The 15,448-nt window shown below is 40.0% G+C and overlaps 1 protein-coding gene across 6 annotated transcripts in view; it reads right to left on the reverse strand.

The window, feature by feature from the left end:
• SCUBE1 (signal peptide, CUB domain and EGF like domain containing 1) overlaps nucleotides 1-15,448 on the reverse strand; it is a 277,291-nt gene that overhangs the window by 249,973 nt on the left and 11,870 nt on the right. For all 6 annotated transcript variants that reach the window (XM_084505749.1, XM_084505757.1, XM_084505748.1 and 3 more), the window contains exon 2: nucleotides 11,499-14,727. The gene's annotated coding sequence lies outside the window, so the exon portion shown is untranslated. The remainder of the gene's footprint in view (nucleotides 1-11,498; nucleotides 14,728-15,448) is intronic.

The following is a 15,448-nucleotide window of genomic DNA, read 5'->3' on the forward strand; positions in this document are numbered from 1 at the left end:
GAAGGGCGACAAAGCTGGTGAGGGGCCTGGAGAACAAGTCCTACAAGGAGCGGCTGAGGGAGCTGGGCTTGTTCAGCCTGGAGAAGAGGAGGCTCAGGGGTGACCTTATCGCTCTTTTTAGGTACCTCAAGGGAGGCTGTAGCGAGGTGGGGGTTGGTCTGTTCTCCCACGTGCCTGGTGACAGGACGTGGGGGAATGGGCTTAAGTTGAGCCAGGGGAGTTTTAGGTTAGATGTTAGGAAGAACTTCTTCACTGAAAGGGTTGTGAGGCATCGGAACAGGCTGCCCAGGGAAGTGGTGGAGTCACCATCCCTGGAAGTCTTCAAAAGACGCTTAGATGTAGAGCTTAGGGATATGGTTTAGTGGAGGGCTGTTAGCGTTAGGTTGGAGGTTGGACTCGATGACCTTGAGGTCTCTTCCAACCTAGAAAATTCTGTGATTCTGTGATAACTGAGTGTGGAGCTGCACCCTTCCCTGCTACACAGAAGGAAAAGCAGCAAAGTGCAAGTTATTTAGAACTTAAAAGTCAACTAAGTTCTCTAGCAATTACCCAGGAAAGCTTATACTTCCATTGATGGATGACACAGATGAGTGGGAGACATGCTTTATCCTAGGTCATAACAGGAATTATAGGAAAGTAAAGATTCCATCAGGAAAAGAAAATTCTGAGTCTCAGTTCTCTACTGTAATGTAGAAGGTTGGGGTTTGAGAAGCTCAGGAAGACACTGGATCCTTTAGGATGGTGAAACCAGGACTTTTTGTAAATTAAGATTTCCTAGAGAACTGTTAGCTACATAATAGCAATGTGGCAGTTTTCTGCCATAACATCCTCATATGACTTTAAACATAACGGCATGCTCTGGTCTATAGATTAGAAACACAGAGCATGACATCACCCAGCTTGGAAACTGATTAAGGAGATATCAGAGCAATCCGCTTGCAGAAAGCTTCACCTTCAAATATTTAACAATCTATAGTTTTATTAGTGTTGCAGCAGACTGAAAAATTATTACCTCTAAAAATATACGATTGCCCTTCTGGAACAGAGGCATGAAGAGCCTCAGTCTCTGCTCTACTCTTTGTCATACCTCTGATGGTGCTGATGGGCAAACATTAAATTCCCATTTTGCTACTCCCTCTCCTTGATCTCTTCTTTATTCCTGTGAAGGTGGCACATGCCCACAGGGAGCTACTTTTTCTGTCTTGGATGACTACACGTCCAGAGCTGACCTGGACAGTCCTGGAACAGAGGTTTTACGCAGTGACCAAAGACTTTCTTCACAGCCTTATTTAGATCTCAATGACAAAAAGAGCATGTAGGACACCCGATTTACACTCTATGTGCTGATTATGTGAATTTCCTCATCCAGACCAGATGTCACTTGAGCAAGAGACAGCAGCCCCAGCAATGACTCCGTTTTTCACTTCATGTAACTATGGAAGATGGTTGGCAGAATTATTTTTTTCTTTCTGCCAAGTTTCTCACTTTTATTTTTGCTTCTGTTGAAATAACATTTCAGTTTGCAGATTTTTACTAAAAAAGTGAAACAACTTCCACAAAACAGCAGACACTTCAGGGGAGGATAAAGTTACTCGAAAACCTAAGAAAAAAACACTCCTACTATTCCTATGAGTACTTTTAAAAGCAAACATTTTTAATGTTGTTTGCTATCTTACATCTGTCTCACAGAAGGGAAATATTTGGGGAAAAAATTGCACTTTTGGAGGGGATTTATTCCGGTTCTGTGCTCTCTAAACCCCTTCTTCTCAAAGAAAATGGCAAATAACTTGAAATAGACTGTGTAGGAAGAAATGTTCTGTCACTGTTTTTCTTCTCCCATGGAAGAAGAAACAAAGTAAGTAAAGAGTAAAAAGACCTTTAGCTTCTTCTCACTCATTCTCCTTCAAAAAACAAACAAACAAAAAAAACTAGATGGAGTTGGAACATAACCTTCCTCTCGCATTTCAAGTAAAACAAGGAAGGCAAACCCCTTTTCTGAGAGAAATAAGCTATAAGAAAAAATAGATTCTGATGCTTTCAATTGCTATGTACTTTTTCACCTGTGCATCAGGAAAAAGAATGAGAAAGTTTTAAAAAGCTGGAATTCTGCTCCCTTTGCCAAATAAAAGAACATGACTATTTTAATAAGTCAAAGGCTACATTTTTGTTTTCCAAAGCCTTACAAATGCAGTCTCAAAAGCTAAAAATAAAAATCCATAACACAATTTTAGATATTTTGGAAAAAAAAAAGTAGCTCCCTGTGAGAATGTGCCACCTGCACTGGCATAAAAAAAGAGATCAAGGAGAGGGAGAAAAATAACTTTTTAAATGTTTAACTGGTGAAGCTGCATTAGTGATTAACGAATGACGTAGAAGAAAATGCCATCTAATGACTGATCTATAGATCAAGTGAGCAATTTATCTGTGTATTTAGTTGTTTACTTACATATCACACACCTCAGTATCACCTGGCTGCAGGTGTTTCTTCAGCTTGTGGCTGTCAGCCCAGACTGTGGTTAGCGTTTTCACACAAATATTAAAAATAACACGCATAAGGGTTGAGACCTCCAAGGCCCAGAGGGGTGGCGATGAGCTAGCGTCCCTGCGCGTGCTGTGGTCTTCTGCAGAAATACCCAAGTGTAGGTCTGAGGCTTCTGAGGGCGAGGAGCTGGGTAGAAGCACCTAACCCTCCTCTCAGCTCGCCGCGAGGGGGCGCCGCCGCCCGCGGCCGTGCCGCCGCCACTCGTTTCGACCCAGCGGCCCCTGTAGCCTCGCGGCTCGGCGTTTCCTACCGCAAAGCCCCGCTGCGAGGAGGCGGTCAGCTCCGCGCCAATGGGGAAGGACTAGCTGAGGGGGAAGGCGCATCGCCGAGCTCGGCCGCCTCCGCGGAGGTAGCCACCGGGGCCGGCAGCTGCCCACCGGACGCCCAGCGCCTCGGACGTCGAAGAAATAGCGGCTGCGGCCGCCCGGGGCCAGAGGGCCGTAGGGAGGCTGCGACACCGGGCAGGGACCCGACTTTCTGTGGGCCTCCTCCTCCTCCTCGAAGCGGACGCCGCGCAGTCACAGAGCTTCCGACCCCACAAACCGCCCTTGGGGGGGGGGGGGAGGGGGCACAACTGAACGTATAAATATTTTCTGGGTCTCCCAGGCAATGCTACTTCAATGCCCCTCTCCTAACTAAACATCCTGAGAGCCTCTTTTCAAAAATAAATAAAATAAATAAACAAATAAATAATTTACAGATTCTTCTTACTTTTGCTTTAATCCGGGGTATTAAAGAGAATGCATAATACAAACTTCATGAATTCTCACCATGGTGCAGGAGATGAAATTATGTTTTACTTCAAAAAATAATCAAGACCAGCTCTATCTGAGTTCTGATTGAAACAGCTTATGTTTTAATGAAAAAAATGACATTCCAACATCAGCCTGTGGAGATTTCTGTGAATACTGACTTGTTTTGAAATAACACAAGTATAATGCATAGAAAAATGGAAAGGCTTACAAAAGAAGCCTGTGAAGCAGACCCTTGAGTTTTTCCCAAAGTGAAAAAGATCATTCATTAAGTATTGGTTTAAATAAAATTAAATTGAATTTAAATGAACAATATGGGATTTTTTTTTAATGTAGGCCTTAAATGGCAAATTTATGGCCAGTTCTATTGGTTTTGCTATATATGTGATAGTGTGCAAATTTTTTAGTTCCACCAAATATTCCTTTATTTCTTAACTCTTCCAAAGTCCCCTTCTCTCTAGCTGAATAAGAATGCATCAATTTTGAAAATGGTTGTTCTGAAGAGTGGTTAAGTATGGGCATGTGCTTTCTCTGTTTTAACTGTATACACTTCCATCTATAGGTTTACACATTTGCATATATAGATGTGTTCAGAGCAGTTTAGAGCACAAGGAGTTCAGCTGAGGCCAGTGCATAAAAAAGTCACGGATGGCTCCCACTTCAACTCTCTGCTGCATTAACTCTGCTACTTCTATCGCAGCATAGCAAAGCATGCCTGCGCTCCAATTTGCTTCAATAAATGCTACTTTTAATGACTTCAACCCACTCTGCAAAGAGTAATTGCTAAATTCTGTATAAAACTGCTTGGAATTTTGTTCCAAACCTTTCCTGAAACCAAAAATTGTGTTTCAAAGAAAAAACTGTTGGCAGAAAAATCCTGCAAAACATCAATTTTTCAGCAGAATCCTGAAGAATTATCCAAGAGGTTAAAATCAGTAAATTGAATGAGTTTATCTTCCCTTATGCCTCTTAAATAAGCATATACCTAAAACAACAACAAACCAAAAAATAAAATAAAAAATGAGAGCTGCCTGAAGGGAGACACTGAAGAATCAAGCCTGTTTTTTGACTTGCCTTTGATTTTTGAACCTTTCAGAATTTATATATCCAAACTATTCTCCGCAATCACAAAAGCTGAAAACTAGCCTTTTCTGAAGGGCTAATATATATGTATATATACACATATGTATGATTCCAGGAACTAAGGTTGCAAAGAAAATGCTACATAATGCAGTGGAATGCAAGAGGTGGCTGCCCTTGTGAAGGGATGTTCAGATGATGGGGAATGGCAGCAAAAGCTGTGGCATTAATGTGTCTCAGTACCCATGGCTGAAGAGACTGAAAACAAGGAAGAGAGGATGGTTGGGGGCTGGTGTTCCCCCTTGTTGCTGGTGACCTCTGTCAGAAGCTGGCACACATCTCCACCACCTATGGAGACAGTCCCCTTGCAGGGTACCCTGGCTGGCAGCCAGACAAAGCCCCTGTGGAGTTGTGATGGGGAGCTCGGACCATCTCCAGCTATTCCCCACAGAGCACTGTAGAGAAAGAGGTGGCCCTAATGCCTTTTGTTTCTTGGCTGCTGTTCCCTAACGTGCCCACAAACTTTTGAGGTATTTAAAAGCACCACTGTTTTCAAGTGGGGCTGGGGACCTCTGTTTGGAAGAAATTAATACATTATTTAATTTGGAAAGCATACTAAATTCCTTTTTTAGTTCATTACACTTCACTCCCCAGTGAATGCAGTTATGTCATTACAAGTAAGATTACTTTGATATTTACCTGAGCTCAAAGAATGCCATTTCTCCATCTTACTGAAGATGACAAGTAATAATTAGAAGGGGGAACACTGTCTGAGGAATAAAGGATAATAACAAAGGCAGCATTGCATCTGTTGTTAAAATACTGAAATAAAATAAGACTAGGCTTGTACCATCCCATTTTCTTTTACAAATGATAAGGATTTAAGACTGATTAAGCTCATTTGGCATTATCACTGTCTTCTTTAAATGAACATTCCTGCCAGGTCAGGGTTGGGAGATGAAAGGAATATGTATATTTTTAAAATTCTGTCACAACAAAGTTAAAAGAGCAAAGGCATCCGTGTGTGCACCATCTACTGAATCATGTATTACACTCATCCACTACCTCTACTGAAATCTGTGGACAGAAAGACCACAGATGAAATTGTGGGTTTGTGATGAAATTATGGGCTGGTGGGAGAGTAATGTCAGGTGAAGACAGAATGTTCTGAGAGAGTAAAGAATGGGGGATGCAGCAGACCAGAACCAAAAACTGACTTTATGTTCCAGGTAAGAATTAAACAGCAATAATCCTCTGTAACCCTGTTCGCTTCTCATCGTTTGTCCTATTTTATCACAAACTCTGGATGCAGTGACTGCTTTTCCCTCCGAGTACACAGAGTGCCTGGGATTGTGGCATTTTAATACCAGCCTAGGCTTCTGTAATGCAAATAATAAATGAAAAGCTTATTGTGCCTTCACACTAAAGACAGTGCCTCAAACACAATCATGATAAATGCAAAACAATCTTTCTCATTTTATCCAGGTCTCTTTTTGTTCTGCCAAAGCCACAAACAAAGCAGGGAAAAGAAAAAAAAAAAAAGGTAAAAATAGCACATTTAGTTTTTCATTCCTGGTAGGGCTTTGATGACAACCACACACAGTGGATTATATATACCTCACTTCCCAGTAATAACATAAACCATTTATTCCTTTCCAACAGATTATACATTCCGAAAATGTTTCATGTATATTTAATATACTGATTATTTCATTTATCCTGTTATTAAAGGCAAATTAAATACACCTAAGAATCCTTTCAATTTCTATAATCTCTTTCATCTGAAGGTCCCAAAGCATATACAGTTGTTAATTTGCCATGAAAAACACCCTGCCATGAAGCTGTGAGAATAAATGATTTTGGTAGTTGAATCTAATATACTTTTTGGTTTCAGTATGACCCACAATCACTTTTGCCTTTAGGGAAAGGGAAAACATTCATTTTCAAGCTAAAAGAAATGTTCTGTTTGACCTAAAATGTTTTATTTCCTAGCATGTGAAAAATTAAAATTTGGAAAGAAGTGGCCAGATGCATAACAGAAGTTGTTAAAATGACATGGAGGCTGTTGTTTGTCCTGGCCTAGGTTGGTGGCTACAACAGTTTTGGAGAAAAAAAAAGAAAAATAAGGCCCATCTTATACTCCCCTTTTTATGTAAGAAAAGGCTTTTTTCTCTACTTAGGGCTTTTCCTGAAAAGTGGACAATGCATTAACTTCCTAAGAGGCAGGCATCAGAGGTGTGAACTCCATACTTCAGGTACAAGACAAAGTGTAGGGACACATCCAAACATTACATAGAAGTCCTTTGTGTTCCAACCCAAAGCATGTACTGAATTTCTCTTCTATTTAGTCATACTTTTGCCTGTTTCAATAGTTAGTTCCCCATCTTTTTCCTCCTCCTCTTAGAAAATGATTTTGTGGGGGGAAAAAAGGTTCACTCAGTTTTCTTCATGCAATTTTTTTTTTTTTTGGTAGAAGTAAATCAAGGTATAAAACAACTGCTCTACTCACAAGTCACTAAACTCAGTATAAGTTTTAACATTAATGTCAGTGAAAGCTGGATGGCAGCCAGAACCACTTATTGGCAGACCAAAGACTGGAGCCCAGGAGTCCCCACTTGTGGCCCTCTGCTGTGACCTTGCTACAGTACAGATGCCTCTGCACAACCACAAAATTAGCAGATTTAGACTTTGTTATACTTTCAGTTGGATAGTGATAAGTACTACGCACATTGTAGATGTTTATGTGATTTAACATTGTGGGAAGTAATGAAACAAAATTAAGGACAGTAATTAGGAAAAATGTAAACAAATTAAGGAAGCTGGAAATTATTGCCTAATATACATGCAGAATGTATTATGGGTTTTGTATACAAAGCCCCCAACTTTGTAAAATCTTCTGACTAAGCATCCCTTCAGTGGATTTAATTTTAGTATGTATGCAGCAAGTTTAATGACATTTTCTCTCAGACATGACTGCTATGACTTGGGCTTCTTGAGGATTCATTTATCTTCAAATTCTTGTTGCTCCAGGTCCATGGCCAAGACCCCAAAATTAATTGGGGCATAATGCAAATACTGAGGAAGAATCAGACCCCGCCCCATAGAATTTACATGGACGCTGTAGCTCCATCTTTTAACCCTAAATTTTAAATGCTCAACTCTCTTGTGCGTATTTACACACAGTTCTGTAATTCATTACAGTAAAATCCAAGCATCATGAAGGTTACAATATGTGCACAGATCTCATATTTTACACTGTGCTCCATTACTAGTCATACTTCCTTAGTGCAGCTATAGTTCAAAGCCCTAAAACAATTAGATACTGGAAACACGTTTTTACACAGCTGTCATTTCATCCAATTTAGAAGATCCATTCAAATCTCTTTACCTGCTACAGCTTTGGAAAGTTGAAGTTCATTGAGTTCTTGCCTTTGAAAGATTTGCATCTGTGAAACATGGAGGAGATTCTTCCAACTACCAGACCTGTTTCAGCAGCTACCAGTTGTATTGCTCTGCACCTTTTTTGCTTTGTGGTTTGAATAATGTTCAAACTTCTATGTCTCAAGTGAATCTCTTTTTTGCTTGTTTGTTTAGTTTTGCTTTTATAAAGTACCCAACATAATTGCCAAATTGATTCAAACTGTGTGAACCCTGAGGACCTTAATAAAGTGCCCAGGTTGTGTGTTTAGACATTATTAAAGCACCCTTATTTGCAAATTGGTCTGCCTGTGTATCAAGGATGTTGCATTGAATGCTTGCTTGCCACTGTACAAAATGCAGACCAAGATGTGGCCTCTGCCAGAGTCACATATAATAACAAATCACATACTCTGGCAGAGTCACATACAGTATCACATACAATAACAAATTTTATTTCAACAAAAACATTAAAACTGAGAGAAGTATCAAGCGTCTCCCTCTATATGCATAGACACAGAACTATTTTCACAAATCCTTTATACCAAGCTATGAAATCCTCACATCCAGTAGCACTTCTTGAGGGTAGTTCACATACATGATTTAGCATGTTCAAAGGATACATACACTATTTTCTTTGTAGAAAACTTATTTTGACAGGTGATGGTCTGAACAACAGGAAACAGGTGCCACCTATAACCTTATACCTAAGTAAATTTAATCAAGGGGATCCCTATAGAAGAAAGTACAATGCCTTAAAGTGAAGTGAAGCAACAGTACCAGTAATTACAGGATAACTGTGAGAGAAAATAACCAACAAAGTCTACTGTTATATGAGCTTGAGATTAATACAGTGCCTACGAACACTGGAAGATTCTTTCTAGGCTTTTTACTTGTGCAGTTATGTTCTCAGTATGCACATACAAATGTCCCTCAGAAAATACCTCTACAAGTCACTAGCAGGTTTTACCTAAGTTGTCTAGACAGCAAGGGTTGCAAACTGAAGAGCAGAACTCTAGTGAGTTCTAGTGGCCAGAAACCCTACTATTGCCACTGCTGGGAAGAGTGTCATATAGATTAAGATCTTTTTAGACATGAAGTATCCATGTGAGAGAATGACTATACAAATATCTCAACCATGAAAAAAGTTTGTGTCAAAGATTGCTCTTCCTTAGACACCAGGCAATGAATAATGAGATGTACATCTTCATAAAGCACCACAGCACTTCAGTTTTGATATTTAAGGAGCAATATTTTTGGACATTTAGTATTACAAATGGCAAAGTTCAGAAGAAAGGAGAGGATACTGGAATGGAACTGAGGAGGGACATGAGAATAAAAGTGAGGCTGCAGGGCACAACATCCAGCACAATGTTCTAGGCACATGGGTTTGCTTAAAGAAAGGGTAGCAGGGAATATAGATGGTCCCTACTATTTTGTAAAAGTAGTGTGTCTGCTGGGTTCAAACTGACATACATCAGTAGACAGAAGTACCAAGTGTCTGAAAATTAACAGCAGTGAGTTTCTGCTTCATGTGGAATGAGGTAAAAAGCTAATGCAGTGATTTAAATCTGGAAGGGAAAAAGATGCTGGACTGTGACACTAGCATGCAAGAATTGTGGCTTTGTATGGCTTAACTTGCATAAGTGAGGTGACTTTATAGCTGTTGAAGGAGGACCTACTGTAATAACTATGACAAGAAATACAGTATTGCAAGGACCACTACTTGAGCAAGAGAAGGAAATTTGACACAATACTTGGTAGCATGGGAAGCGAAAGGATGAGGGACCAGACAATGGTTCTTAAGTTGTAAACCCCTTGGACTAGTTTGGATCCTGCTTCTGCACATGATATCTTTCATATGACTGGCAAAAGCAGCTATATCACCTCTCCTTGGAGGGGATAAAGTCAGACATATGGCTTTCCTTTCAGAAACAGGAAGGCACTTAACTTGAGGATCCATTAATCGTCTATAAACACTACCAAGCCCACCTTTGCTAGCAGGGAAAGTGCTGCTATGAAATTTTAGTTGCATGGGATGATCACTTTGCTAAAATGTATGTATTGGATATCGATCAACAGCCATTTAAAAAGTAGAAATGACAAAGATATTTAAAAACATAGCAAATTAAAAAGATGAAAGCAGGAATTATCTGCTCTGAGAATAGAGAATTTTGTTGAGAAAAATGAAAAAGCAAAAGATGAAGAAGGTGAAGAGCATGTATTTAAGTCAGATATTCAGGGCAAGATTTCAAATAGGCAACTGCTGATCTCAAATTGATTGCAAGAGATTGTCAGGGAACGTATGCAACGGAATACAGTCACAATCACAGTTGTATGTATAGGGAACAGATATGTAGTAAAAGTATAAAAGGGATAGGGAAAACACTGAAATGACAGGGAGCCACCAAGTGGAAAAGAGGACATGAAAGGAAGAGCCACTCACAGTAGTACCACCTCAGTCAGGTACAAAACTCTTGGAGAGCTGGAGTCTTAGGAGATTGCAATAAGATGAGGAATTGACACAAACCAGCCCAATTTCCACTCAGACCTGAGTGCCAGTAGCAAGTGGTCTGTGTGCAGTGATGGAGAGGGATGTCCTATGGCACAAGTTATACCAGTGACAAAAAAAAAAAAAAAAAAAGAAAAAAAAAAAAAAAGGCAACCAAGTCAGAAGGAGCTGGCTGGATAACTGAGACCCCTGGGAGCACACAGCAGATTTAAAATAGCCAGGATTAAGGATGAAGGAAATGCAGAAGGTTGAGAGTTCATTTGATCTATCTATACCAGGGGAAAACAAAACAAACAAAAAAAAGGCAGAGAAAAAAAAATAACAGAGGCAGAGAAAGAAGAGAAATTACCCCAGCAAATCAAGAAAAGCAATTAGTGGGAAAAAAAAAAAAAAAAGGAAATTAAAAAGGTAGAGCTAGAAATATTAAAGTAATGCATGAAGCAGAAGGGGGACAGACATTTCAGGGTCTTACTCTGAGAGAACTTTTTTTTAGGAAAGATGAAGGAATATCTGGTGCGAGAGCAGTTTAAGCAGAATAATGAGCCAACCAAAGTTTTCACTTCAACACCATAGGTAGAATTATCCCCCTCTTTGTTGAAGCAATTCTCTTGAGAAACACTAGGTCAGGTGTGAGAAAAGCGCAGCTCTGAAAATGGATGTGTAGTATTTTCTCTTAGAAAACAGTTTTCAAAAGTGCAAAAGTGAGTGTAGTTAGCATTCTCCCTTGTTATACTATATAAATAAGGTTAGCTTACCTGCCTACACATAGTACATTTAACATGTTGAAGACAAATTGACGCAGTAAATTCACTTGTCATAGAAAATGGTGAGAACAACATGTTGATGACATTGGAACAGTAAGAGATTGTATTCTAAATGTTCCAACGTCTTTGACACATTATTTCTGAGGTTCTAACATCACTGGCATAAGATTTCTTTTTTCTAAGATAATAGTATCATCTTTCACACTTTTTTTTGGCACTGAACAATACTGTTCCTACTGTGGACTTGCCTCTGTTTGTCCCAGTCCCTTACATTTATGGTATGGATCCACTTCTCATTGTGCCAGTAATCCTGCCCCGATTTTGGTTCACAAATGACAAGACTGGATCCATGTGATGAACAGAGGATAAAAATTATTTTCTAAGACATCATAACTATTCTGGCAATTAACACATGTTATGACCCCTCTTACCTGCTGAGTCACCACTCTGGGCATTGCAGATTGTTCCAGTTAGGAGCAGAAACTGTTTGGTGGAGTCAGCTGTTTTCCTGATGTCATCCAATTTGCTTGAACAAAAAAGGACTCAAATAGGAAGAGACTGTCCCAGTTCACAACTCAGTCGTATGGCACAGTATTCAGCTGAAAAATGCTCCTTTAGCTTTTTGTAAGAACCAGAGTCCCAGTGCTTGTTCATTTTACACTTAAGCTTTCTCTTCTATATTTTTCACACACACATACAGCACTCCTTTAAAAGAGATTCCCACTGAAGACTGTGGCTGCAGATTGTGAATTCCTGAGCAGCTTTTTATATCTTTGGCTCTGGACATTGAATTTTGAAGTTCCATCACCTGTTGCAATTTCACGAGGAAGCTTTACAGCTTCTTACAACTTACCGAAGTAAGAGACAGTAATTAGGATAATAATCAAGGCGGTACATAACCACATCTCACTAACTTATTTACTCATCACTGCAGTTTAGGATAGCATGACACCTTCAAGCTACCTCCAAAAGGAAATAAGAGAGTCTTCATAGAAGAAAGATAAATTATATAATTAAGAGACTATCCTGTCTTTCTATTCCGATGTTCCCATGTGCTACTCCAAACCAATTACACCTCATTGCATCTCTTTTGGGAGCTTATGCAGTTTTTTTCAGGCTCCTTGGAGGCATCTCTTACAATGGGCCCCTGAACAGCATTTGTTGTGTGGGTAGAAGTTGCTAGCTGACACACCCCATGCATTGTATCCTACTGGATACAAGCAGCTTTTGCAATTTTGAGGCTGACAAGTATTCTCTCCATTTTCTGTTGGTAGGAAGGGAAGGAGATAATCTTAACCCTGGAAATACCCTCAGTTGGGCACAACAGACTGACCCCCAAATTACCTTCAATTACATTGTTTGTATTCACATCAATTTTACATACAGACCTACCCAAGGTTTATTCAGTTTAAGTTTTCCAATAGATCTGGTCCAAATGCAGGATTTGTGGTTCAGTAGAAGTTTAAATGGACTTTTAGGATTTGTTTTCAGTCCAAATCAAATTTAAGAGAGATATTTTCAGGAATTCTTCTGAACCCCAAATGGTTTGGTTCCCCAAACCATTCAGCTGCTCAGTGATTACCACAGCTAAAACAAGCATTGACTTCACAAAGCATCAATAGAGACTGAAACTCCCAGTTCCAAGTAGTTCCATCTGTGATTTACTCTGTAGGGAGGACACAATAGTCTACAATTTTGCCAGAAACTCAGGAACTACCTTAGATCCAGTGAAACTGAACAGCACTTGAGAGGTATCTAACAAATGATCTCTGTTTCGGCAGTACTGTTGCTACTGAAAAAGTCTGATCTATGGCCCACCTGGCAGTCCCCATCTCTCCAGTTGGGGGATTCCATCCTAGTTCATGTGCCTAAGCTTCCTTTGAATCTCTGAATGAAAATGGTTATGTAGAAGAGCTGGTGTAATCCAGGCCTTGTCCCAGCACAACCCCCAGTCTGGGGAAGTACTACTCCTGGCTCACATAGTAGGAGCATTACTATTACTTAGTCCCAGTTATCTAGGGCTGTCTTCAGATATAACCCAGGAAGCATGTGACACTTTGGTTTCCCATTTTGCAACTCAAAGCTTCTAAGTGACCAAAAGAACTGTTAGTCTACAGGAACACCAGGCAGAAGACTTGCAGAAATCTCTAACCCCCAGGGTTAAGGAGCCTGCACTTCTTACTAGTTTAGAAGGAATAAAAAATGTTAATTTGTGCCTGTAAGGGGTAAGAAATCCAGCATTAACTCTGATTTTCTCTGCTATCTTATAAGTTTGTTCACTGAAATGGTAGTTACTTAATAGATTTCCTGTAGTTCTACAAGTCTACAGAAACCCATATGATTCATAATTTCTTCCCTGACCCATGTATATCTCACCCCCAAATTCCAAATCTAAATCATTTTCTCTGCTACAGTCTGTTCCACTTCATGTCTGCCAGGGAGAAGCAGAGCAGGGCTGTTCTCCAAAGGGAGGTGAGCCATAAGCCAGTGGGGATCCCAGTGCCACCAGTGCAGTGACCTCTGGTTTCAAATCCAAAGAGCCACTTCTGGGATTGCCCAGTCTGTTCCAATCACAAGCTTCTTTCTACACAAACAGTTGTGAAAATGTTCCATAGTTTTAATCACTGGCAGAGCATCTAGTAATTTTTCCTAGGAGAGTTCAGCCATTGACTTATAATAAACTGTCATCCTGTGAAGTCATTTGCATTCCTGTATCAATACCTAGTCCATAAACACTAGCATTTTTGTCTAATTGAAAATGGGGTTTGAAGCCCAGGCAGTTTAACACATAAAAAGTCAGAAGAACCTTTTCATCTTTGTTTACTAAATCACACACTGACCACTGAAATAACATTCTTTTCCTAACATTTTTATGCAAATGACATGTAATATTGTGAAATGCACAAATAAACTTCCTCGAGTAGGATTAAAGTCCCACAAAACTGCACATCTGGGAGTCTCTGGGGAGCTGGCTGGTGTTGAAAGATCTTAAGAGTGGAATTTCCCTCCTCACAGTTCTGTGTACCAGAGCTAAACTCATTGTTTTAAACCAATTCCTATGGCTTTGGGTACAGTTTCAAACCAGCAGCCTTAGGTTGATCCCAGCCTGTATTTGTAAACGTATCTAATTTTGTTCAAAGATATTAGCATAAGACCAGTATATTAACTAGGTGTAGAGAACAGGCCGGTAGGAGTTCTGGACCAAAGCCTTCTCTGATGGTCTCTCTTGCGTAACTGCCCACTATGAAAATCAAAGGCCATCATGTTGAAGTGCCACACACTTTGTCTTCGATAATAGCATTTTTCTCATCTTCTGGGCCATTTTCTATTGCCAATCTTTGCTTAATATTCAGTCTGAAAAATCAGATAAAACTGTTACAGGGTCTGGGGAATCATCACTACTCATAGTGACTCAGAGGAAGCCTTTTAAAGTGTTCAAGGTAGTTTCTACACAAGAACCAAATCTGCCTTCATTTTTTTCTCTTACAAGAATTATTGTTGATGCACAAGAACAGTTGAAGACTTATTTATGCTCTTCTGTTTTTCGATGTCCTTTGTGGCTTCTTCTTTCTTTGCTTGATGTTATAAACATATGAGGTGGATGTTTGAGGTGCTGGTTCTCCCTTTGATAGCCTCGGAATACTGCAGCCTCCGTCCTTCCTGAATCAAAGAGAAAGTAATGATGTTTATCCAAAAGGTCTTTGGGGCAATATCAAACCAGGTACTATTGAAGCCAGGGACAGAAAAATGGGGGCTTGCCTAATCGCATTAATGATTTCTAAATAAAACAATTGTTCTTATTAAAGCCAGGAATGGAAGAATGGGGGCTTGCTTAATCACATTAAAATAGATATTGCTAAGTGTCTTTGCTTACTACTGTGCAAATTAACCGAAACAATGAGTCTCGGGGCCCCTCACAGAGGATGCTTCCTGACACAAATGGGGAACCTGTCTCAAAAACCAGCTGAGACCAACCTTGTGGTTTGGACAAGAGCCAAGGAGCAGCTAGGTCTGTACAAAGGCAGGGGGTCAACTAGGGGTGATGTAGAGTTATCAACCTTCTTCCCACAACTTCCCCCCCCCTCCAACGACCACCACCTGCGCAAGTGCAGACAGAAGGAGTTTATGGAAATGACTTCTTGGAGCTAATTTCAATACAAAGCGGGGATAAGTTATGCATATGTATCGGCATATTGGGAAACTTCATGCATATGTAACACTTTACTGCATATAACCAAAGCACGTTGCCACATTAGGGCGCTCATGCCTTTGGGAGCTATCCTGCATGCACCTGGCGCCAAAACAAACCACTTACCTACTTTATAACTGATTTGCTTTGAGTTGTAGAGTTCTTCCATGAATCACTATATCAAAACAAATC

Source organism: Aythya ferina, assembly GCF_964211825.1.
Source record: "Aythya ferina genome assembly, chromosome: 1".
NCBI lineage: Eukaryota > Metazoa > Chordata > Aves > Anseriformes > Anatidae > Aythya > Aythya ferina.